This window comes from Apium graveolens, chromosome 5 (assembly GCF_009905375.1).
Source record: "Apium graveolens cultivar Ventura chromosome 5, ASM990537v1, whole genome shotgun sequence".
In the NCBI taxonomy this organism is placed as follows: Eukaryota; Viridiplantae; Streptophyta; class Magnoliopsida; order Apiales; family Apiaceae; genus Apium; species Apium graveolens.
In genome coordinates this window covers 22240926-22266056 of record NC_133651.1, presented here as the reverse complement: position 1 = coordinate 22266056, position 25131 = coordinate 22240926, and the positions used below count along the sequence as shown (strand labels likewise).

General features: G+C 35.1%; 1 non-coding gene and 1 pseudogene across 1 annotated transcript; one reads left to right on the top strand and one right to left on the bottom strand.

Annotated features, from left to right (window-relative positions):
• Window positions 1–11150: 11150 nt before the first annotated feature.
• Window positions 11151–24393, bottom strand: LOC141659912 (zinc protease PQQL-like; annotated as a pseudogene).
• Window positions 17492–17598, top strand: LOC141663231 (small nucleolar RNA R71). The gene has a single exon (XR_012551310.1). It is a non-coding gene; the product is annotated as a small nucleolar RNA R71 (small nucleolar RNA).
• Window positions 24394–25131: the final 738 nt, after the last annotated feature.

Genomic DNA, 25131 nt, shown 5'->3' with positions numbered 1-25131 from the left:
ATAAAAGTGCATCTTTTGTTGCCAACGTTTGAAGTTCGTTCCGTTGAACTTCTCAGGTTTTTCAGCATGTGCAGCAGACACAGTTTGCATAACAGGTGCAGCAGGCACCACAGGTGGAACAGATGGTACGTGCGCCTGTACTACAGGTGTATGCACACCAGTAGGCACCGCAGGTATGATCGGAGGAGTGAATCCTGCCGATATCTGTCCAAGAGGAACACTAAACTGTCCAATGACAGTGTGTCCCACAGGCACATGTCCCGAAGGCACATGTCCAACAGGCGTTTGACCCCCATCAGATCGTACGATCCGTGCGTTAGGGTTAATCGGCTGCTGGTGAACCCCATCAGATCCAGTGATCTGTGCGTTGGGATCAGCCGTCATGTTCATCGGATCGTTTACAGTTTGGTTCTCCATCGATCTGTTACTCAATCAAAACTAGCAGATACAGATGTATCAGTCACAGATGTATAAAATAAATAGCTTTAAGATTGTGAATACAATCTGCGATTAATACATATAATCAAACAAATATGTGCGTGAGTAAACGAAATCAAACGGAGGAAGAAAAGATATAAACAGAAGAGAGATCCTCGAGTCCAGTTGAAACTGTCTCCTTAAAGCTATTTCGCCTCTCACCGTATGTGCGAGTCGATAGCCTCCCAGGATAAAACGAGGTAGCGGCGGCGTTACGGATAACGAGCACCTTCAGCGAGCTTGAACGGGTACGAAACTATCACCGAGAGAGAGAGAGAGAGAGTTTTGTGTTTAAAGGCGAATATGTTTTTGGTGTTTCTAACCCTAACGCCATAGAGGTGTTTATATAGGTGTAGATAGACTTGTGCGCTACTCTTTTCCATAATTAAATATCATTAATTATGGAATCGGTGTAATACTTGCAAGCTACTCTATTTCATAAATAATCTGAAACAGAATCAGATTAAATATATCAAGACATATACCATATCAATTAATCTGAAACAAAATCAAATTAATTTATGCCATAATATTTGAGCCAAATTCTAATGGAAAATAATAATTTCCATTATTAAGAGAATATCATCATATCTCACACATCTTTTAGTCATAATGCTCAAAATATGACTTACCAATATGGGACTTATACCCATATTTTCCAACAATTGGGTCTTCGTACAGTTGGCTCAGGGATTTAGGTTTAGGTATGTCTTCAGAATTTACAATTTTTGTATTGATGATATATGTCTGAAGATTAAACAACCCGACTCTGTAAAATAATTTTTGAGTTCAAATGAATGTTATAAAAAATATAATAAAAACAAACCAAACGTATTCGGTATATCCTATTTAGAGAGGGAAAGATATACGTGGATCATATCCCAACTTCGAAGAGTAGAGAGTCGTTTTCATGAAAATATCCGATTTAATGTAAGACATACAATGAGTGACATAATACATATATGTGTGATAACTAACAAAAATGAAATTGACATTGACGAAAATATTAAACAAAAATTATAAAATGTGTGAGCACTACAAGAAATTTGCTTTGAGACAACAGTTTTTCACCATTATCTAACGTCAAAATTTTCCGTTGAATACCCAACACTCGTCTGATATAAAGTGAGACAACGGTTTTTTAACCTTTGTTAGAACAAGATAGCACAACAGTTATGCAAAGACTTGTTACGGTGCAAGACAAACAACGGAATGGAATAGAAGAACCGTTGTTCAAAACAAAGTAGAACAACTGTTTTAGTTCTACGCAACGGCAAATTTGTGTCGACTAAGAGTAGTTAATTTTTTTCTTAAAATTTTATATTTATTGCAGACAATGGTAATTTTAATTTCACTATTGTCTGAAAACATAACAACAACAGTTTTGAACAAAAGCCCTTATTCCAGTTTATTTGAGACAATGATTTTTATATAGCACCGTTGTGTGGATTATCTTAAAGCAACAGTTTTGTTCAAATCAACCGTCGTGTACATGCTTTTAAATAATTGTTTTGAATATCGAGCAGGTGTTTACTGTTATCTCAAAACTATTCAGACAATTCTCTGTATAGTAGTCACGTTATTCTTTATATTTTGAGACAACACTTTAAAATTTTTACCAGTTACTTGAATATTATTGACACAATAGTTTACATTTTGTTATATTATTATGACAAATATTCGTTATTACAACAAATTAAACTCTACCAGTACAACCAATATTCATCATAAACCAACTAAAAATCCACCACCTAACATTCATTATATTTACCATTCACCATACTACCAATTCCAAACAAAAACATGACATCCAGTGGACGACTTTTGGAGAATAACACTAGGTCTCAAAACAAGTTGATGAGGTCTTTTGACAATAATACTTCAAGTCCAATGATTTGTGTCCAAGAGTATAGATGCAAAGCGGAACTCTGCAAGATAGGTAAAACCTGTAAGATTAGTTCATATATAGAAGTTTCATAATATTCATAATTAGAAATATATATAAAATAAATATACATAAATTTTTGGTCTGTTATTTGTGTTACAGATTTGCATCTAAAGAGTCACTAATAGACATTGGAAATCATAGAGATCGGGATGTGTTTTTGCATGCTCCTCTTCGGCCTCAAACGACTTAATAACATTCTCTCCAGACCTGAAACATGATAAATCATGCAGCCACGGCTAAACAAATTAGCACTTTAGACAATTATACACAAGTAATTATCACATTCTGGTTTGATATATTATTTCAATTTTAAATGAGAAATTTTATACATAAGTAGTTGTTTGTTCAAACTATGGCTTTTTGCAAGAACAAGCCTTGATGGTGTCACAACACCATGTTCACATTGCACCACTCTATTTGCCCTCTTTAAATTCCTTGCATATACGATTAAAAGAAAGACAATAATGATGGTACTTGCAGGTTACACATCTTTAAGTCTGGCTTGTATATAAGTCCACCGGGAGTATATTTAACACTTGGACTTGATAATCCATAGATTACGCCGCACACAAACTCATCCGCGTAAGAAACAAATGGTTTCCAATCCACCTTGTTGAAAATAGGAACCGTAATGAAATAAACATTCAGAACATGAGGACAATTGTATATGAGATTTGGTTAAGCAGAGGAGAGGGGTATATAAAATTTATAATGTCTATATTAGAGAATACTTGAATAAATATAATGTACTTTAGCAAAATTAAAACATTTATGTCATTGAACATGCATCTGTTTTGTACAGTAGCAACATGTTGAAGATACAATATCATATTGGTGAATGTAAAAAGAACAGACTCTAAACCCCTTGAATAGAGGCCAGCCAAATAGAGAAGGACAAGGGGATCAAACACAGGTTATTAATTTTAGTAGCAGTAACCTGTATAATTCCCAAGTCGCATGTCCATTACTACAAAAATAGTTGGTCATTAAATACTTAAACATTATAAGCTTATTTAACCCACTGATTAAATATATATCAACAGTCACCTACATGGTTGAACCTACAGAATGTTGAATAGTTTCCAATCTTTTCAAACTTATCTATAGTCCCCATGAATATAACCCCTTTTATCAATTATTCTCAACAATCTGCTACCAAACTACAAGCCCATAGTCATATATCATTTTTCTCTAAAACTAATGGTTCGATAATTACAAGTCTAGTACTAACAAATCATAATCTAAAAACTGCAAAACCTTTTCATCATAAAAGCAATGGTACATGAGAAAGCATCTACCTTCACATGTTCTCGAGATAATACCTGAACCCATATTTGTATATATAACCACGTGAGACTTAATATAAGGAGATTAACATCCTCAAGTAATCTTTTTATAAATATATATACACCTTAATATACACAAAATCACGCAGACACACAACCCCACTTATAGAAACTAAAAAACACCTTAATATACACAAAATCACGCCATCACACAACCCCACTTATAGAAACTGAAAAACTCTACAACTATAATTGCTGCAAATTGTAAGAATATTAATATAAGATTTTGTAAATGTTCTTGCTGAACACCTTCAGTTTTTAGGGTGACTGGTGTTATCAATCTTGTCTGATATAAACATTATTATATATATTGAATATATAACTAATTCACAAGAACATTTCTAATTCTTAAATCATATAAGCATATAAGAATTAATAATTAAATTAGGAGAAGGGTTTGAGAAAATAAACAGAGATTTGATTTAATCTCGAGTCCAGAAAACTGTCTCCTTAAAGCAGTTTCGCCCCGCACCATCCGTGTTTAGTGACCTGCTTCCCAGGATAAAACGGGATACTAGTATAATCGATAAATCGAAAATACTCTCAGCGAACTTGAAATGAGCCCAATAACTATCACCGGAATATTTGGAAAATTTAAGACTGAAGAGACCGGAAATTAAAGAGACGACTCTTATTTTCTCCGACTTAATAAAACTGGTACCCTAAAGAGAGGATTAAAAGGACTTCTATTTCTTTTCGATGTGGTGCATGGTATTTATAAGAAAAACCAAGGAATAGGTTTGTGCTACTCTCGATGTGGTACAAAACCTACTTTTCACATTAAAAGGTCACACTTTGGAACATCAGTTCTCATTCGCCTTTTACTCATTTTGAGCGTGTAAATATGTGTTGGAATCCCCTTGAAAAGGAGAATACGTTCCAATAAATACACACCACTAACACATAATGTGTCTCACTCTTATGAAGTCTCAAAATAATTCACAACTTAGTCTAAAATACTAAGTTTGTCTAACAACTGGTTCATTAACATGGTATCAGAGCCCTATTTAGAGAGGGACACGTGTTCGAGTTCTCCCACATCCATTTGTTTAATTTAAATATTTATTGTTGGTTTCAGTAGTTGATATATTTGTTATTATCAATCGTATCAAAAAGTATCGAAAGTATCGTACGATTGAGGGAGATTGTTAAGTTTTATAATATTTATTGTTGGTTTCAGTAGTTGATATATTTGTTATTATCAATCGTATCAAAAAGTATCGAAAGTATCGTACGATTGAGGGGGATTGTTAAGTTTTATAAGATCTTGTTGGGGTCTTTCTCTAACACCTTAAAATTTTAGACTTACTGATTACTTAACATTGTATCAGAGCTCAGGCTAGCAGGAGAGCTCAGTTTTAACTCCTTACAACACCCGATATTTCTACAATTTATCGTGATACGAAAGGTAAATTAATTCCCCAAAGATGGGTGCCTATGATCTACTATTCCACCCATAAATGTGCTCTCGAGTGAGAGGGAGTGTTAGAATATTAATATTAAATCCTGAAAACGGTCTTACTCTAACATGTTTGAGATTTTAGAGTGACTGATTTCTTAACACAAATCATCAAAACCAACCTCAACTACCCGAATCCGTCGTCGCCAAGAAGGCCAATCGAAAGTCATGTTATCTGTAACATCCCGATATTTTATAATTAATTTTAATTGAATTATTTGATTTAATTATTTACTAATGTCAGTGTGTTGTAGTTAATATAGTTTGTGTAAGTTTATTTTTTTTCTTATAATCAGGATAGTGTTTTAAGAGTATTAGTTTTAAAAAAATAGTAAGGCTTTTATTAAAAAAGAGTGAGGATTTTAAAAAAAACAAAGAGAAAGAAGGAATGGAGAGGTAGGTTTTGAAAAAATATAACAGGGAGTGTTAGGGCTAAACACGCGCTAATAATTCACGCAAGTATACGCGTTCGCAAGTAATATATAATTATTTCTAGTTCGTTCCCACAGAGACTGACTTTGGTTAACTAAGTAATTTATGCACTTATGCACCGATGATATGGTTATTATCCAATACTAAGATGATAACAATTTGGGGTTTTGATTATAATTACGATTAACTAACAATTATAACTAAGAGAGTAAAGAGAGTTGTATATTATATGAGACAAACATGGGATTCTAACTTCATTAAATACTTCATTCAATAGCCTTATTGTTCTTAACCTTAGCATGCAATGGTGATGACACTAATCAGATAACACGAAAATGCTAAACGCCAACTTTCGTTGTACAAATAACATACTATCAGACATCCACAAAAGAGATAGAAGCTGGATAAACACCAATTATATTGAGACCCTATATGTCTATAGAATTTGATAACATAAAGGTTTAAAGCACAAGTTATCTATCATGATTACACAGGGCAAGTAAGATGGTTAAAATTACCTACGAATCATGCATAACAGTAACACATAAATGTATGCTAGCATAGCAAGTTCTAAATCCTTAAATTCACTGTCGCTTCTTGATGATAGGCTTCGAGAGAAGCCTCGTATACTCCGCTTCAGCCTCGGGAGTAGAAAACCTCGGCCTCACACCACCCACACTAGAAAAATCGGTGGTGTTGCTGCTTACTTACGTTCTTTGTCTCTTGGGTGTCATTGGAATTGAGTAGAAAGAATAAGAGTTGTGTGTTTGAGAGAGAATTTGTGTTTGAGAATTTGTGAAGTGGTGAAGAAATTTGTGTATTATTGTATATATTTATAGGTGGTGAAAAGAAAATTATATATGTAATAGAAATCGGATTTGATTATGGGAATAATGGGTTTGATTTGGAGAGGGAAATTTGGGATGTGGGAGAGTAAAATTCGGGTAGGAATTAATTTTCTATTAAAAATCCCGATTTTCTCTTCCAGAACTGCCTTTTATTTTTTTTCAGATTCGGGCCCCCAGCGCGGGCGCGCGCTAGGACAGCGCGGGCGCGCACAACTTCTGCCAAATCGGCGCGGGCGCGCGCTAGATCAGCGCGGGCGCGCCTGGTTTCTGGTATTCCAGCGCGGCCGCACGCTAGATCAGCGCGGGCACGCCCGGCTTCTGAAGTTGGCCTTGAATTTTTTCTGTTTTTTCTGATTTTTTTTGTGATTTTCTCTTTTCTTCTTACTTCCTCTACCTACTAATGTACAACAAACTTGGGTTGCCTCCCAAGAAGCGCTTGCTTTACGTCGTTAGCTTGACGTAGAAATTCGAGATCAAACGGACAACAAAACGACACTAACCACCTCACGGTTTGCCGTGTCACCATAGTAATGCTTCAATCTCTGATCATTTTCCTTGAAAGCTTGGCTCAGATCATTCTCAAAAATCTCCACCGCTCCATGTGGAAACACAGCTTTGACAACAAATGGCCCTGACTATCTTGACTTCAACTTTCCAGGAAAAAGACGGAGACGAGAGTTGAATAAAAGAACTTGTTGCCCCAGCACAAATGATTTGAGCACTAGACCTCGATCATGCTACCTCTTGACTTTATCCTTATATATTTTGTTATTCTCATAAGCTTGAAGCCGAAACTCATCGAGCTCATTCAATTGAAGCATCCTCTTCTTTCCAGCTACATCCAAATCCAAATTCAATTTCTTCAAAGCCCAATAAGCTTTATGCTCTAGCTCTACCAGTAAATGACACCCCTTACCATAAATTGACTGATACGATGATATCCCTAGCGGAGTCTTGTATGTTGTTCGATACGCCCAAACAGCTTTATCAAGCTTCAAAGACCAATCTTTTCTCGATGGACACACAACTTTCTCTAAAATGCACTTGATCTCCCTTTCAGATACCTCGGCTTGACCATTTGTCTGAGGATGATAAGACGTAGCAATGCGATAATTCATATAATACCTTTGCATCATAGCAGTGAACTTGCGGTTACAGAAATGCAACCTCTCATCACTGATTATGACTCTTGGAGTTCCAAATCTTGTGAATATCTGTTTGTGAAGAAAATTAAACACTACCTTTGCATCATTCTTTGGCAACGCCTTAACTTCAACCCATTTTGACACATAATTGACCGCCAACAAGATATACTGATTGTTACAAGATGAGACGAATGGCCCCATGAAGTCAATTCCCCAAACATCAAAGACTTCAACCTCGAAAAGCACATTAAGAGGCATCTCATCCCTCTTAGATATATTACCCACACGCTGGCATCGATCACATTTCAAAACGAACTGATGAGCATCTTTAAACAAAGTTGGCCAAAAGAAACCTGCTTGAAGAATACGAGATGCTGTTTTTTCTTTACCATAATATCCTCCATAAGCCATTGAGTGGAAATATCACAAGATCCCCCCGTTTCGCTATAAGGAATACATCTCCTGATGATTTGGTCAGCTCCTTGACGAAAAAGAAACGGCTCATCCCACATATACCACTTCACTTCATGTAGAAACTTCTTCCTTTGAGCGGGAGTCAACTCTGGAGGAATAACGTTACCCACAAGGTAGTTCACTATATCGGCGAACCATGGTTCTTCTGCTTGCACTCCAAATAACTACTCGTCGGGAAAAGATTCATTAATTAAATACTTATCTTATGAAGTAGCAATTGGATCCTCTAAACACGAGAGATGATCGACGACTTGATTTTCAGTCCCTTTTCTGTCCTTGATCTCTAACTCAAACTCCTGAAGTAAAAGAACCCATCGAATCAACCTAGGCTTCGAGTCCTTCTTCGAGACGAGATATCGAATTGCAGCGTGATCAGTGAAGACTGTTACCTTCGTCCCAAGTAGATACGATCGAAATTTCTCAAAACCATAGACGATAGCCAAAGTTCTTTCTCAGTAGTGGTGTAATTCAGTTGAGCACCATTAAGAGTCTTACTATCATAGTAGACTACATGAAATATGTTGTTCTTGCATTGCCCAAGAACTGCTCCAACTGCATAGTCGCTTGCATCGTACATCATTTCAAATGGTTCAGACCAATCAGGTGCAGTTATGACAGGTGCCGTAATCAAACTCTTCTTCAATGTCTCAAACGCAGTAAGACACTCGTCATCAAACTTGAAAGGAACGTCTTTCTCTAGCAAATTGCATAACGGCTTCGAAATCTTTGAGAAGTCCTTGATGAATCACCTATAGAAACCTGCATGGCCAAGAAAACTGCGAATTCCCTTAACAGATATTGGTGGAGGGAGATTTTCGATCACCCCCACCTTGGCTTTGTCCAACTCTAGTCCTTTACTAGAAACCTTGTGACCAAAAAATGATGCCTTGGTGCACCATAAAATGACATTTCTCCCAATTAAGAATCAAATTGGTCTCAACGCACCTTTTCAATACTAACCCAAGATTGTGCAAGCATTCGTCATAAGAAGTTCCAAAGACCGAGAAATCGTCCATGAACACTTCTACGTTATTTCCAATCATATCAGAGAAGATGGCCATCATACATCTCTAAAAAGTGGCTGGCACTCCACATAACCCAAAAGAAACTCTTCGGAAAGTAAAAGTGCCAAAAGGACATGTGAATGTAGTCTTCTCTTGATCTTCTAGAGCCATACAAATCTGATTATATCCCGAATAGCCATCCAGAAGACAATAGTAATCATGTACATCCAATCTATCAAGCATCTGATCAATGAAGGGAATAGGGAAGTGATCTTTCCTTGTAGCCTTTTTCAGTTTCCTATAATCCATACAAACTCTTCACCCCGTGACTGTTCATGTAGGAATAAGCTCATTCTTCTCATTTGTTACCACAGTGATACCATCTTTCTTTGGCACACACTGAACTGGGCTCACCCACGAACTGTCAAAAATAGGATAGATGATCCCTGCATCTAGCCACTTGATGATTTCCTTCTTCACAACCTCTTTCATGATCAGATTTAGCCTTCTCTGTTGGTCAACAGTAGGCTTGCTTCCTTCCTCTAACAGAATTTTGTGCATATAATAAGAAGGGTTGATTCCCTTGATATCTACTATAGTCCAACCAATTTCCGATTTGAAATTTTCTAAGAATTCTCAAAAGCTTCTCCTCATCGATACCTGAAAGGTCAGATGCAATAATAACAGGCAAAGTAGATGCATCACCTAAAAATGCATACCTTAAATGTTCAGGTAAAGGTTTTAGCTCAAGAGTAGGAGCTTCCTCAATAGATGGCTTGAGGCGCTTCGGAGAACTTTTCAGCTCCTCCAATCCAAGAGTTTCAAAAGGAAAATCCATCTTTCGCTTCCAGGGAGAAGCATTCAAATATTGCAAGCACTACAATAAAAAAGTCCATAGACATCGGTTTTTGGCCGATGTCTATGTTGTTTGGCAACCGATATTGATGTCGGTGATGTCTATTTTAGACATCGGCCATAATCCGATGTCTTTACTTACTTAGACATCGTTTCTGGCAAAAAAAATGATGTCTATGCAATGTTTTTTTACAAAAAATGTTAGAAATAAATAATTTAATAAATAATTTATACCTATTACAACAGATTAAACATATTACGAGCTATGTTTTTTTCCACATAGACATCGAGTATTTTCATTTAGGTGATGTAAAATCAGATATTAAACATCGATTTCTTTAATGAAAGGTGATGTCTATATCGACACATAGACATCAGTTTTATCCCAAACAAAGTGTTATCTATGTTTAATTTAGACTTTAACATGTCAGTCTTTGACATCAATTATTCATCTAAAAGCGATGTACATTAACTTTTTTGACATCAGTTTTTCTTCTTTAAAAGTGATGTATATATACATCAGTTTTATCTCAAACAAAGTGATGCCTATTTTCAATTTATACTTGAACATGGCAGTCTTTGACATCAGTATTTTTATCTAAAAGCATGTACATTAACTTTTTTTAACATCAGTTTTTGTTCTTTAGGAGTGATGTACAATTGCTTTTGTAACTAAGATATATCAAATATACGGAACTTGCACTCAAGTAAACTAAAGAAATAATAGATTTGAATACATGCTTAAATACATAGTCTGGTCCTTTATCATCATCAAAATAAACTGCATCTTACATTGAAAAGATACTAGTTTGTTTTCTGCTATGCCCATCAATTCATCATCTATATATTTTGGTGAAACATCTACATTCTCACGAAGACTGGATCCAAGTTCCCGCTGTGTTTTAGAGTTTTGTCCACCAGTTAACTTCTGCAACACGTCTAAATAGATGCATGTTCCAGCTAATTATTGGCGAAAAAGATTTAAATGTGGCCTGTAAAATAGTGAAGTACGATACTCAAGGTTTTTATGGAGTATACCCAAAGTCAAAGAAGGGACAGAGAAAACATATATCAGTGTGCGGAAGTTCTTTATAGTTTATACCTCTCAGCAGAAATGTGGTGCATTCGTGATCTGAGATTAGTATATGAATTATAAGATGCATCAAACTCTAAGATAGAGAACAATATATCCATGACGCTGATCTTTTGTGCGGTCTTTAGCATGGCCCAGTATTTCTTCTGCAAATTTAAGAGCTGATTTAAAAAACTGTACTCTCAGTTTTTCTTTCAATGTTATACTTTTCCCAAGATGAAACTATTAAAACTAGTGCTCTCTCATTGTTCTAGCTTATTAGAGTATAAATATGTAGATAAGAGTAAGTACCTGTAGTTACAGACTCTTCATTTTGTATATTGACCTCCATGGAATCCACAACATCAGAGAGCTAAGAAATAAGATGGTATTAGAAAGTACACAAGAAGCTTTGATGCAGGACAAAAAACAAAGGCAATACAATAAGAAGGATAGCTAGTAAAATTGTTGTGCAACTAATTCTAGAAATATTGTTTGGGTGAATTCATATCAGAGAAAATTTAGACCATACCACCTATTACTCAGCTACAACGAAAAGAACATATATGATGCGACCAAACACAATAAAAATTAAAGTTAAGAATTTACCTTTCTCACAGAGAGAAGCAACTATTAAGCACTGCATATCTATTGAACTCCGTTCATTTACATCCCGTCCATTTTTTATAATTTGGAGAAAGTAGATATATGACATCAAATTGAAAGGATAATATAGGAGAGCTGGGAAACAATTTAATTATTTAAAGTTTGCAACTGGTAAAATATTATCACATTAGTAGTGCGGTGCATAGGACTACTTCATGAGCTGATATATTTATCCAAGTCGAATTGGCCAAAATGTGTAGAATTAGTTTTTCACACTAAACTAGAGTGAAATTATAGGGAATAATTGTGGATATATAGAAGAAAACACTAAACATCAATATGTACTCACGGGGAATATAGTTTTGTGCAACTGCGCTTCATACTCGATAGCAATGATAGGTTCATCATGAAGAAAATGCTGGAAAAGAAAAGGTTGAGTAGGAAGGTCAAACTTGACAACAACAAAGAAAACATTAGACAAAGGCAGAGAAGTAATATACTTGCAAATACTCATCTCGCAAGCTGGTTGACTGCATCTGATCCCGCTCCAAATAGGCAGATTCAATTTCTGACAATAAGAACGCTCGAGCAATAGCTATTTCACGCTCAGAAAACCCATGTAACCGAACCCTTGCAACCGAAAAGATAAGAAATCAGTAGAAGAAATATAAGAAAGACTTAACAATTTTATAAAAATGCACACCTTAGTAAGCATTAATTCCAAGGCCTCTATAGTTCCTTTCTCTTTGCAAGACGAAGTCATTATATAGGCCTTACTTGGTCGAACAAGGACATCAGCGGAAGCCGAGCATGAAAAATATGGTAGATCCTTCTTGCGAGATATCTTAAAGAATCTTTGGTTCAAAGCATGAAAGAACATGCACTCTACAAGTAATTCGCTGTAATCCCTTACAGTCCTCAGCTCCACCACAGGCATCTTACAGCTTACCATCACTGAAGACTATTCAAGGCTAATTAAAGATAGGAACTGTCTGACTTATTGCATGGAAAGGATCATCCAACATGAAAATACATGGTTAAAAAGAAGTGTAGTTAAAAAAGATGCACAACAAACTAACCCCGGCAGCTTCAGATTCTAACAAACATGAATATCGTGGCTCTTCGTGTGATGGAACCAGAAAGTGTGGTATAGGAGGAGGATCAGATGATGAAATTTTATTCCCGAAATACATCTTTATAAGCTCAACAACAATCTGTTATATCGATTATGACGAGCGAGGGAAGAGAGAATTAGATAATTAAAAAATAAAACTCAGCATTATTAGTCGCCGTATTTCAAAGGAATAAACTGTATTATTAAGCTTGCTGACATGATTGGATTTGACACAATTCATTCCAAATACACACACAGATTCTTTCCAGGTTTAATTTGACCAACTGGATATTTTTTTCACTCTGGTGAGAACATATATATTAAATACACGTCTGTTATGAAATATTAAAGTATGCGATAAATAGCGAGATTTGAAATCTAGACCTGTGTATCAGCGAAATCTCCAATTGCTACAATAACCATATTTTTCAGATGATACCATTTCCTGTAGAACTGTTTCACAGTCCCAGGAGACACAGTTCGGATCATCTTTTCCAGTCCAATGGGTAAATGCTCGGCATACTGCAACCATTGATGAGCATATATGATGTATTCATATAGATATAGATGTATTGTTCCCAAAATCATGCTCACAATAAATTACAACTATACCCTAATTCAAACAGGAAACACCAAACTCATATTAAAAGTTAGGGGTGTACACGGTTTGGCCAACCCGACCAATCCAAACCGAACCGACCCTATTTCGGCCGAACCAAACCGATTTTTTTCAACCCGATATATAGTTGGGTTGAAAAAATGTCAACCCGATTTAATTGGGTTGGATATGGTTTTCGATAATTTTAAACCAATCCAACCCAACCCGATTAAAATTTATATGTACATGCTAATAAGTTAATCCAGAATTATGTTTAGGCCATTTACATAGATCCATATATCTCTAACTCTAAATGTAACTTATAACCTCCGTGTTCATAGTTTATTTCGTAATAACAATAGATGTTTGATTAGTGTTATATTTTTTGCATTTATGATTCATTCCGATATATAAAGCATAAGCAATATTATTAGTACTTTTGATGTCGAAAATTAGATGTTTAAGACTATTCAATATGGAGGATTGTAATATTGTTTTCAACTATTTTCAAGTGTTTTAAACTTTAAAACCTTATGTTTTATTATAATTTTTTATATTAATTTTGTATATTTAATAAACCGATCAAACCGATCCAAACCGAACCAAACCGAAGTATACAAATTGGTTTGGGTTACAAATTTAAACGGTTTGGGTTGGGTTGAAATTTTAAAAACCCGAATTAATTGGGTTGGGTTGCTAAATTCTCTCAACCCGCCCAACCCGATCCGTGTACACCCCTATTAAAAGTACTACGATAAAAAGAATTGATCACCTTACTTTCAATTCTTAGGCTAATAGTGAGCATGCCAATGCAAAAGCACAGATAAGGTTCGTTCACAAATAAAAAGGAGCACAGAACGAACTTGTACAATACAATGAGGATCACATACATATAAGCTTAAACTGACATACTAAAAAATCAGGATTACTAAGCACGTCGATCAGGATCTGTTTTCTAATTAAGCTAAGAGAATGTTCGACAAGTGCTAGATAATAGCTAAAAATATTTGGAATTACAAGTGCCAACAACTAGACCTTTGAACCTTCCATCATGAGCGCCCAATGTGCCTCCTGCATCCTTCCATTAGCATTTCTAGTACCTCTATACTCTTCCAGAACTGCTCCTCTTTCTTTCTCCAAATCATCTGATGATACCCGAATCTGTACTAGGCATAAGGTTGAACCTATAAAGATATATGATAAAATCTCAAATTATATAAAAAAACCAAAACGTCACTATTACCTCTGAACTGAATTCAACCAGTATAGATATAGCCTGAGGTAAAACTTCAGGCTTATCAACCGGAACAAACAGTTCATAAACAGTTTTATCAGAAGATGTCACTGCATTTTGACAAGCCCCAAATTCTGCACCATCACTTTCAAGAAACTATATAATATCATGATTCGTGTACTTGTTAGTCGCACTGAAAGCAAGATGCTCAACAATGTGCGCAACTCCGCGCTCTTCCTCCTCTTCCAACACCGATCTGCCATATAAACTTGTCCAATTATAAAAACAACCCAAATAAACTGTGTATGCAGGAACTATAACAAACAAGTAAACACTTTTCACTGCAACTCCCTTGATTATACCCAAGATTTCATCTACAATCAAAGCACCTTAAATATAAACCAAAGATTACCTTAAATAATAGTTGTATCATATAGAAAAACAAAATTAATAAATTAATAAATGAAAGATAAATCCAAGTAAACGAAAATAACATGCTAATTATTACCTAAACCATATTCCTTATAACCAACAAAGAGTATTAAAATTAAAAAACCCCAATTTAAAAAATTAGGGTTTCGATTTTAAAAATCCCCAATTTAAGAAATTAGAATTTTGATTTTAAAAAACTTAACTGTTAAAGCAGAGAAGACCATAATAGTATTCATGTAAAGGAGACACCAAGAGATTGTTAGCAGACCGGTGAAGGTGATTGTGATGGTGAACCCATCAGACCTGGTGGAGATGGTGGTTACTAAAACAGCAGAGCTGGTGGCAGTGGCCATTAGAGTAGCGAAGGTTGTAGTGGTGAGAGACGAGTGAGAGAGAGAGAGAGGGAGAGATTCAGTGGGGGTTGAGAGACGAGAGAGAGATTTGTGAGAGATTTACTTTTTTTTTTGTTTTTAGTTTCTCTGGACAGGGGGAATAATTGGCAATCAAACGAGGGAAAGTTTTGTAAAATTTCACTAAGGGGGGAAACAAATTGAAGTGGCCCGCGCTGATTTATTTTAGAGAACTTTAGACATCGGTTGTTAAATAATCGATGCCTTCAAATAACAAAGACATCTGAAAAACACGGGGTGATGTTATTACCTCTTTTAACATCAGTGGCATCCGCAACCGATGTCTAATGTGTGATGTCTATTCAACTTTTTCTTGTAGTGAAGTGCTCATCACCCTCGTCATCTTCGCTCTCAGAATTCCCCAACAAGGCTTTCTCTAAGGCATCGGACCTTAGGAATCGATCGAGTTCATAATTAACCACATTATCGACCATTTCCACCTTAAAACACTCCTCATTTTCCGTAGGGAATTTCATGGCATTGAATACATTAAAAGTTACATCCTGATCCATCACTCGCATGGTAAGCTCACCTTTCTACACATCTATCAAGGTTCGACCAGTAGCCAAGAAAGGTCTTCCCAAAATTATGGGAATTTTCTTATCCTCCTCAAAATCAAGAATTATAAAATCAACAGGGAAAATGATTTTATCCACCTTGACCAAGACATCCTCCATAATACCTCACGGATATGTAATAGAACGATCGGCCAACTGTAAAGTCATGTATGTAGGCTTTGGATCAGGCAAGTCCAACTTTTTGAAGATTGACAGAGGCATCAGATTGATGCTAGCTCCCAAGTCACATAGACACTTATCAAATGACACCTTTCCAATGGTGCAAGGAATAGTGAAGCTTCTAGGATCTTTAAACTTCGGAGGTAATTTCTGCTGTAGCACCGCACAGCATTCCTCCGTGAGAGCAACGATCTCTAAGTCATCAAGCTTCACCTTCCTAGAGAGAATACCTTTCATGAACTTCACGTAACTAGGCATTTGTTCAAGAGTTTTGAGCGAAAGGTATGTTGATATGAAGTTTCATGAACACCTTCAGAAACTTCACAAACTGCTTATCCAGTTTCTTCTTCTGCAGCCTCTTAGAGAAAGGAGGTGGAGGATAGATCTATTTCTCCCCTGTATTACCCTCAGGAGGAGTGTGATCAACAGTAGTCATTTTTGGTTCCACTTCGGCTTCCTTCTGCACTTCTTCTTCTTCTTCAGCCTCCACTTCAAAATCTGGAGTCTTAGCTTTTTCAAGATTTGCAACCTTACCAGACCTCAATGTGATTGCTTTAACATGCTCCTTAGCTTTCTTCTTGCCTGGCACTTCAGTATCGCTCGGAAGCGTGCCAGGTTGACGATTCAGTAATGCATTAGCAATTTGCCCGATCTTATTCTCCAAGGTCTTGATAGACACAGCTTGGCTCTTGCACATGAGCCTCAACTCCTCCAATTCAGATTTTTCATTAGCTTAAGATAACTGCTGAAGTTGAAGTTGTTGCTTCAGGACATATTACGGTTGCTGAAAACCAGGAGGGTTATACTGCCTTGCTGTGTATGGCTGATAAGATTGTTGTACCGCATTCTGATTATTTCTCCAGCTGAAGTTAGGATGATTGCAGTTGTTAGGATGATAGGTGGTTGGAGCTTATTGCTGTGATCTTTGAAAGTTGCTCACAAATTGAGCTGATTCACTGGAAATAGCGCACTGATCAGTCTCATGGGCACCAACACAAAACTCACAGACACTAGAGATTTGATTAACTCCATAATTAGTCAAGGTGTCCACCTTCATCGTCAAACCCTTAAGTTGGGCAGCTATAGCAGTTGTTGCATCCAACTCCAGAATTCCTGCTACTTTACCCTGAGTTAGCCTCTGAGAAGGATTCTGATATTCATTAGCTACCATTATTCAATTAATTCATAAGCTTCATTATAGCTCTTAGCCCACAAGGCTCCTCCTGATACTGCATCGAGCATGGGTCTAGAAGTAGCACCCAATCTATTATAAAAACAATTTATAATCATCCAATCAGGCATGCCATAGTGTGGGAACTTCCTTAACATCTCCTTATAACGATCCCAAGCCTCACACAGAGATTCTCCAGTTTGCTGAGCAAACTGAGTAAGAGCATTCCTGATTACAACAGTCTTTGCCATAAGGAAGAATTTAGTGAGAAACTTTTGAGAAAGATCTTCCCATGTGGTGATAGACCCTGGTGGTAGAGAATGTAACTAACACTTTGCTTTATCCCTCAGAGAGAATGGGAAGAGCCACAACTTGATGGCATCTTCAGTCACACCATTGAACTTGAAAGTGTCGCAGATCTCGATGAAATCCCTGATGTGCATATTGGGGTCTTCTGTAGGAGAACCCCCAAACTGAACTGAGTTCTGTATCATCTGAATCGTGCTTTACTTGATCTCAAAAGCGTTTGCTGAAATGGCTGGTTAGATGATGCTTGACTGAATATCATTGATCTTAGGCTGAGAATAGTCCATCAAAGCCTTAGGAATTTCTGCTTGATCTCCCATCACTACTAAGACTGGTTCCTCGACTTTCTCTTCTTCTTCTACCTTCTCTTTGTCCTCAAAAACTTCCCTTCGAACGACTACAGCTTCTTCTTCGGATTTATCCAGCGTTCTCTTACGAGACCGAGAATGCGTATGCATACACGCTCGCTAGAGTACCTGGAATAAGGCAAGGAAACAGATAAGTAACAATGTCCGAGTCAATGAACTTTAACGATCACTGATGACAAACGTATAAACTAAAAGTTAACACTGCAGTCCCCGGCAGCGGCGCCAAAAACTTGTTAGGGCTAAACATGCGCTAATAATTCACGCAAGTATACGTGTTCGCAAGTAATATAGAATTATTTCTAGTTCATTCCCACAGAGACTGGCTTTGGTTAACTTAGTAATTTATGCACTTATGCACCGATGATATGGTTATTATCCAATGCTAAGATGCTAACAATTTGGGGTTTTGATTATAACTACGATTAACTAACAATTATAACTAAGAGAGTAAAGAGAGCTGTATATTATATGAGACAAATATGGGATTCTAACTTCATTAAATACTTCATTCAATAGCCTTATTGTTCTTAACCTTAGCATGCAATGGTGATGACACTAATCAGATAACACGAAACTGCTAAACGCCAACTTTCGTTGTACAAATAACATACTAGCAGACATCCACAAAAGAGATAAAAGCTGAATAGACACCAATTATATTAAGACCCTATATGTCTATAGAATTTAATAACATAAAGGTTTAAAGCACAAGTTATCTATCATGATTACACAGGGCAAGTAAGATGGTTAAAATTACCAACGAATCATGCATAATAGTAACACATGAACCTATGCTAACATGGCAAGTTCTAAATCCTTAAATTCACTGTCTCTTCATTAAATATTAACACGCTATCTTATAAGTTCGCGACGTTCATAAGACGAATAAGCACAACCAATACTAGGCCATCATACAATCACCACACACTAAGGTATCGAAACAATTTAACGAAAAAAATCCATAAGTAAATCCGCTAGAACCCCACGATAGCCCATAGTCGGACTCATCATCAAAGTGGGTTCCGATGAAAGCATGGTATAATAAACGTAGTCTTTATACTGAATAAATAATAAAATAAAGTACGAAACAAGAATAAGGTTCATGAGTAAGAAAACTAGCATCCAAGTTATAACTTAGAACAAAGATTCACAAGTAAAAATAAGATCTTCTTCGTCTTCATTGAATCGTGCTAACACGGTCTTCTTACGGCTCTCTTGGGCTCTAGTACGTCCCTCTCTGGAAAATATCCTTTATTTAAGTATATATAGCAACCCATGCAAGTAGAAGTCCTCCCAATTAGAATTTAAATAGAATCAGGATTCAAATCTCCCGACCCGGAGCGGCCGCGCGCTTCATCAGCGCAGGCACGCTGTCCTCCTGTCGTTTGGGCGTGGCCGCGCGCTAGACCAGAGCGGGCGCGCCGTGCTTTTGGAAAAACTTTTTCTTTTCTTTAATTCTTGCTGCAATTGAGTTGGCTTCCCGAGCTTTATTCTTTGGACACCATCCTAACACCATATTAACATCAAAATAATGCTAATTCACCTGATTCTTAGAATAATGCCTGAAATACAAAAACACTAGAAAACACATTAAAATACCAACAACTTGAGTACAATTGCATAAATTTAAAGCTTAATAGAACATTATAAAGTGTCATAAATGCCACTCAACAGGGAGAACAAAAAAAAATTACTTACGTTACTTTTATGGAAAGAGAGGTTACTTTAAAGAAAAGAAGGAGGAGAATAGAAAAAGAAAATAAAGCAGAAAAATAGAAAGAGATAATCAACAAAGTCTAACCGGAGATTATAAATTCGGAGTTTAACGGATTAGGGTTCTTGTTATTGGGGTTTCTGAATTCATTGGTTAAACTTTCGAGATACGAATATTTTTGTTATACTCTTTATTTTCATATTCGAATTCATGTATGTATATTCTGAATCTTGTTAAATTTGTATCTGATTCGTTGTTCATCGTATAATTGTGATAATATTCTCGTTGGAAAGATAATTTGATTATCTTCATTTTTCGTTCCTTAAGTTTTCTGAAATTCTGCTTATAAGTATGTCAAAATCTGTTATTTGTGTAATCTGTTACTTAAATTTCTATTTGTGCGGCCTAATTTCGTAAATTTATTATAAATTGAATATTTGTTCAAATATAATGTACAATACCAATCTGTAAAGCTCTTTTCAATATCTGCACTTTATGTTAATAATCGACTGCTAAATTCTGGATTTTGAGGTCTTAAACATCGAAATACTACTGTAATCAGGGGCTGATTCTGTTTACCAGTCCACAAATCTGTCTTTTCCGAATTCGTCACCTGTTCGTTTTTAATGAGCCTTACCATTCTGAAAAGGTCTCGAAATTTCCCACGACTTTCATGTTTTGTACTTTTCAGTTGAATTAAGCTTTATGCAGTAATTTGGCATTCTTTGTAACTGATCAGATTTGACCTTATCAATAATTAGTGATTTTATGTGATATTTAATTTCGTGATATTTGATTAGAGTGTTTTGAGATTATTTTGATATATTTATATATGATTTTGAAGATATAAGATATTTGAGTGTGTGATCTTTAATTATGTGTTTTGAGTTATTGTAATATTTGTATGACTTGGGAGTTTGTAAGATATCCGTCGTGAGTGGATTATCTCGTGCTTGGCTCCTCCTATGCGGTGTAATTAAATTGTATAGGGCATTGCCAAAGTTGTGGGACACGTATATCCATGGCTAGTGTGTGTATGATTTGGCCTTTTGGGTAGCATGTGCTTATTGTCATGCAAGCCCCTGTAAGATATTGGATAGCATTTGATTTATGTTGTGCAAGCCACGATATGTTTTGATGACTACATATTTCTGAAAATCCGAAAATGTAGGACATCCTGTAAGTTTAATATTATCTCCCATGTTCATATCTAAGCTATTTTATGTATTATTTTGTAAGTATGAAAATATGTGTAAGAGTATGTGTACGAATATCATTACAGTTTATCATTTGTGCTTTCGATTATATTATTTATGATCATTTTTTGTAAGTGGTAAGAATATATTTGGAAGTATAAGTTATTTTGATTAGAGATTATTTGTGTATTAATATTGTGAATTTGTGTATCATGGTATTTTATCCCCCCTGAATTTTGTCATCACTCGTTGTTTCATTATTCGGTTTATGTTCATATGACATCTTTTCTGATCTTTATTCATCTTATATGTTGTTTCATATCCGTATACGAGCCTTTCGCTCACTGCTGATCCTTTGTTTTTTTTTGTTTTCCTTTGGCAGGTAATTTTACTTAGGTGGGCTACTTAGGGGGAATGGTGTGAGTTCTGGACTTTGAGAAGTTTGGTCTTTTCTTAGATTTCTCTGAGAATTTGTTGGAGTGGTTGTAATTTAATTGTAATTTAATATAAGAACTGTAAGTTATGGAGTTTTAGTAATGGAGTTCAAATTTATTTATTATTTCGAGGTACCTTAATTAGATGGATTGTTAGAGCAAGTCCAACAGTATGCTAACTCAATCCTTAAATATAATATAAAAAATTAGCTCCTAGTAAGTTAAGACATGAAAAAGTATATTTGTATCCAACATTACACCTTAAACTTGTTCCTTATAAAATATTTTACTATTAAAAGTACATTGAATCAATTAAAATATAATTTAAAGGAGAGAGAAAAAGATAGGGGTCTCAATAATATATTATAAAATAATGGTTCGAGAATCCTTAAAAAGAAGGTGCTAGTTCTTAAAAATAAAGAGTGAATGGATGATTTTAGTGATTTAAGGAATCACTAAGAGACTGTTGGAACATACTTTTGGTCCTCACTCCTTAAATTTAAGTTTAAGAGCTTGGATAAGTAGTCTGTTGGACTTGATCTTAAAGTTGACATCAAAGTTAGAGTTTTAAGATTCTGTAGACTTGTCTATAGGCTCCCAGTGTGAATTTTAGGTAGCTATAACATAAAATTCATGTTTTAAAGTTGCCTTCAGGCTTGACTTGTGATTATGGGTGGACTTTAGAATCATCAGTTACTTAAAAGTGTGCTTTGTCTCGTGTTCCTTCGAGATTTGTCCGTGTTTGTTATATCCGTTTCTAGCAGAAGTGCGCAAGTTAAATTTTGGGGACGAAATTTTTGTAAGGAGGGAAGAATGCAGCATCCCGATATTTTACAATTATTTTTAGTTTGATTATTTGATTTAATTATTTATAATGTCAGTGTATTGTAGTTAATATAGTTTGTGTAAGTTTATTTTTTTCTTGTAATCAGGATAGTGTTTTAAGAGTATTAGTTTTAAAAAAAATAGTAAGGCTTTTATTAGAAAAGAGTGAGGATTTTAATAAAAAAAAAAGAGGAAGAAGGAAGAAAAGTAGGGTTTTGAAAAAAGATAATAGGGAGAACAAAAATAAATTACTTACAATACTTTTATGAAAATAGGGTTACTTATATGAAAAGGGGGAGAGAATAGAAAAGAAAAGAGAGAAGAAAAGTAGAAAGAGATAATCAACAAAGCCTAGTCAAATATTATGAATTTGGAGTTTAAGGGATTAGGGTTCTAGTTATTGGGATTTCTGAATTCGTTGGTTAAGCTTTCGAAATACGAATATTTTTGTTATACTCTTTATTTTTATATTCGAATTCGTGTATGTATATTCCGAATCTTGTTAAATTTGCATCTGATTCATTGTTCATCTTATGATTGTGATTTTGTTCTTGTTGGAAATATAATTTGATTATCTTAGTTTTTCGTTCTTTATGTTTTCTGAAATTCTGCTTGTAAATATGTCAAAATCTGTTGTTTGTGTAATCTGTTGCTTAAATTTCTTTTTGTGCGGCCGAACTTTGTAAATTCGTTGTAAATTAAATATTTGTTCATATATTATGTGCAATAACATTTTGAAAATCTCTTTTCGATATATGCATTTTTCTTTTATAATTGGCTGGTAAATTCTGTGATTTTGAGGTCTTAAACATCAAAATACTACTGTAATCAGGGTCTGATTCTGTCCAGCAATCCACAAATCTATCTTTTCTGAATTCGTCACTTGTTCTTTTTTAACGAGTCTTACCATTCTGGAAAGGTCTCAGAATTTTCCACGACTTTTATGTTTCGTACTTTTTCAGTTGAATTAATCTTTATGCAGTAATTTGGCATTCTTTGGAACTGATCAGATTTGACCTTATCAGTATTTAGTGATTTTCTGTGATATTTACTTCCGTGATATTTGATTAGGGTGTTTTAAGGTTATTTTGATATATTTATATATGATTTCGAAGATATAAGTTATTTGGGTGTGTGATCTTTAATTATGTATTTTGAGTTATTGTAATATTTGTATGACTTGGAGTTTGTAAGACATCCGTCGCGAGTGGATAATCTTATGCTTGACACCTCCTATGCGGTGTAATTAAATTGTATGGGGTGTCACCGAAGTTGTGGGACACGTATAACTATGGCTTGTCTGTGTATAATTTGGCCTTTTGGGTAGCATGTGCTTATTATCGTGCAAGCCATTATAAGATATTGGATAGCATTTGATTTGTGTTGTGCAATCCCCTAAATGTTTTGATGACTACATATTTCTAGAAATTCGAAAACGTAGGAAATCCCGTAAGTGTAAGATTATTTTCCATATTCGTAAGTAAGCTATTTTGTGTAGTATTTTGTAAGTGTGAAAATATATGTAAGAGTGTGTGTACGAGTATAATTACAGTTTATCATCTGTGCTTTCGATTATATTATGTATTATCATTATTTGTAAGTGGTAAAAATATATTTGGAAGATTAAGTTATTTTGATTAGAAATTATTTGTGTATTCATATTGTGAATTTATGTATCATGGTATTTTATCCCCCTGATTTTTGTCATCACTCGTTGTTTTGTTATTCGGTTTATATTCATATTGACATCTTTTCTGATTTTTATTCATCTTACACGTTGTTTCATATCCGTATATGATGTTTTCGCTCACTACCAGTTTTTTTTTTGTTTTCCTCCGGCAAGTAATTTTACTAGGTGGGCTACTTAAGGGTAAGGGTGTGATTTCTGGACTTTGAGAAGTTTGGTATTTTCTTAGATTTCTCTAAGAGTTTATTGGAGTGGTTGTAATTTAATTGTATTTTAATATAAGAATGGTAAGTTATGGAGTTTTAGTAATGGAGTTCAAATTTATTTATTATTTCGAGGTACCTTAAATAGCTGGGTTATTAAATTACCTGTGAGATTTAAAGCCTCCATATCCGAACTTAATTGACTTGCCCAAGTCCTAGATGGTCTACCTCTCTTTTTTTTGTCCTGCACCGATATGTTTTCAAGCCCTCTGATCGGAGCTAATGCACGTCGTCTCATGACATGTACATACTAACGTAAACGACCCTCCCGTATCTTCTTGGAAATAGACTTAACACGTGATGCTCGTCTAAAGCCATCATCCATATATGATCTTTCATGGTATGACCACACATCCATCGCAACATACACAATTTTGACGTTTCTAACAAATGCTCTTGAACTTTTCTTAATGGCCAACACTCCGAACCATATAATAATATTGATCGAATAACAACTCTATAAAATTTACCCTTTAACTTTAAAGGGACTATCCTATCATAATGTATCAACCCTCTATTTAAGCCATCTAGCTTTAAAACGATGAGTAACATCTGGAGTAATATCCGGAGTAATATCTCTACTACCGTGAATGACGGATCTGATGTATATAAAACAATTTGTCAGCGAAAAAATATGTTTTGTAATAAAATTATGTTTATAGAAATTATGTTTTGTGATAAAGTTGATCAAACCAGATGTTATTGTCGAAATTATTGTGAATGTAAGGAGTTTCTATTATTAATTAATTTGTATCCTATCAGTGCATGATACTGATATTTGGGATCCATTTTGATATCAATTTGGTACATTTAATATTTTTCTTATGAAAAAACGTTAAAAGCTCAAAAAATTATTACAATTTTTTTTATAAATGCTAATTTTCCTTATAATGATATGAATCCGCGTACATATATATATATGTAAATATTTTGGATTTTTTTTTTTGCATAACTAGCGTTACTCCTATCTATACGT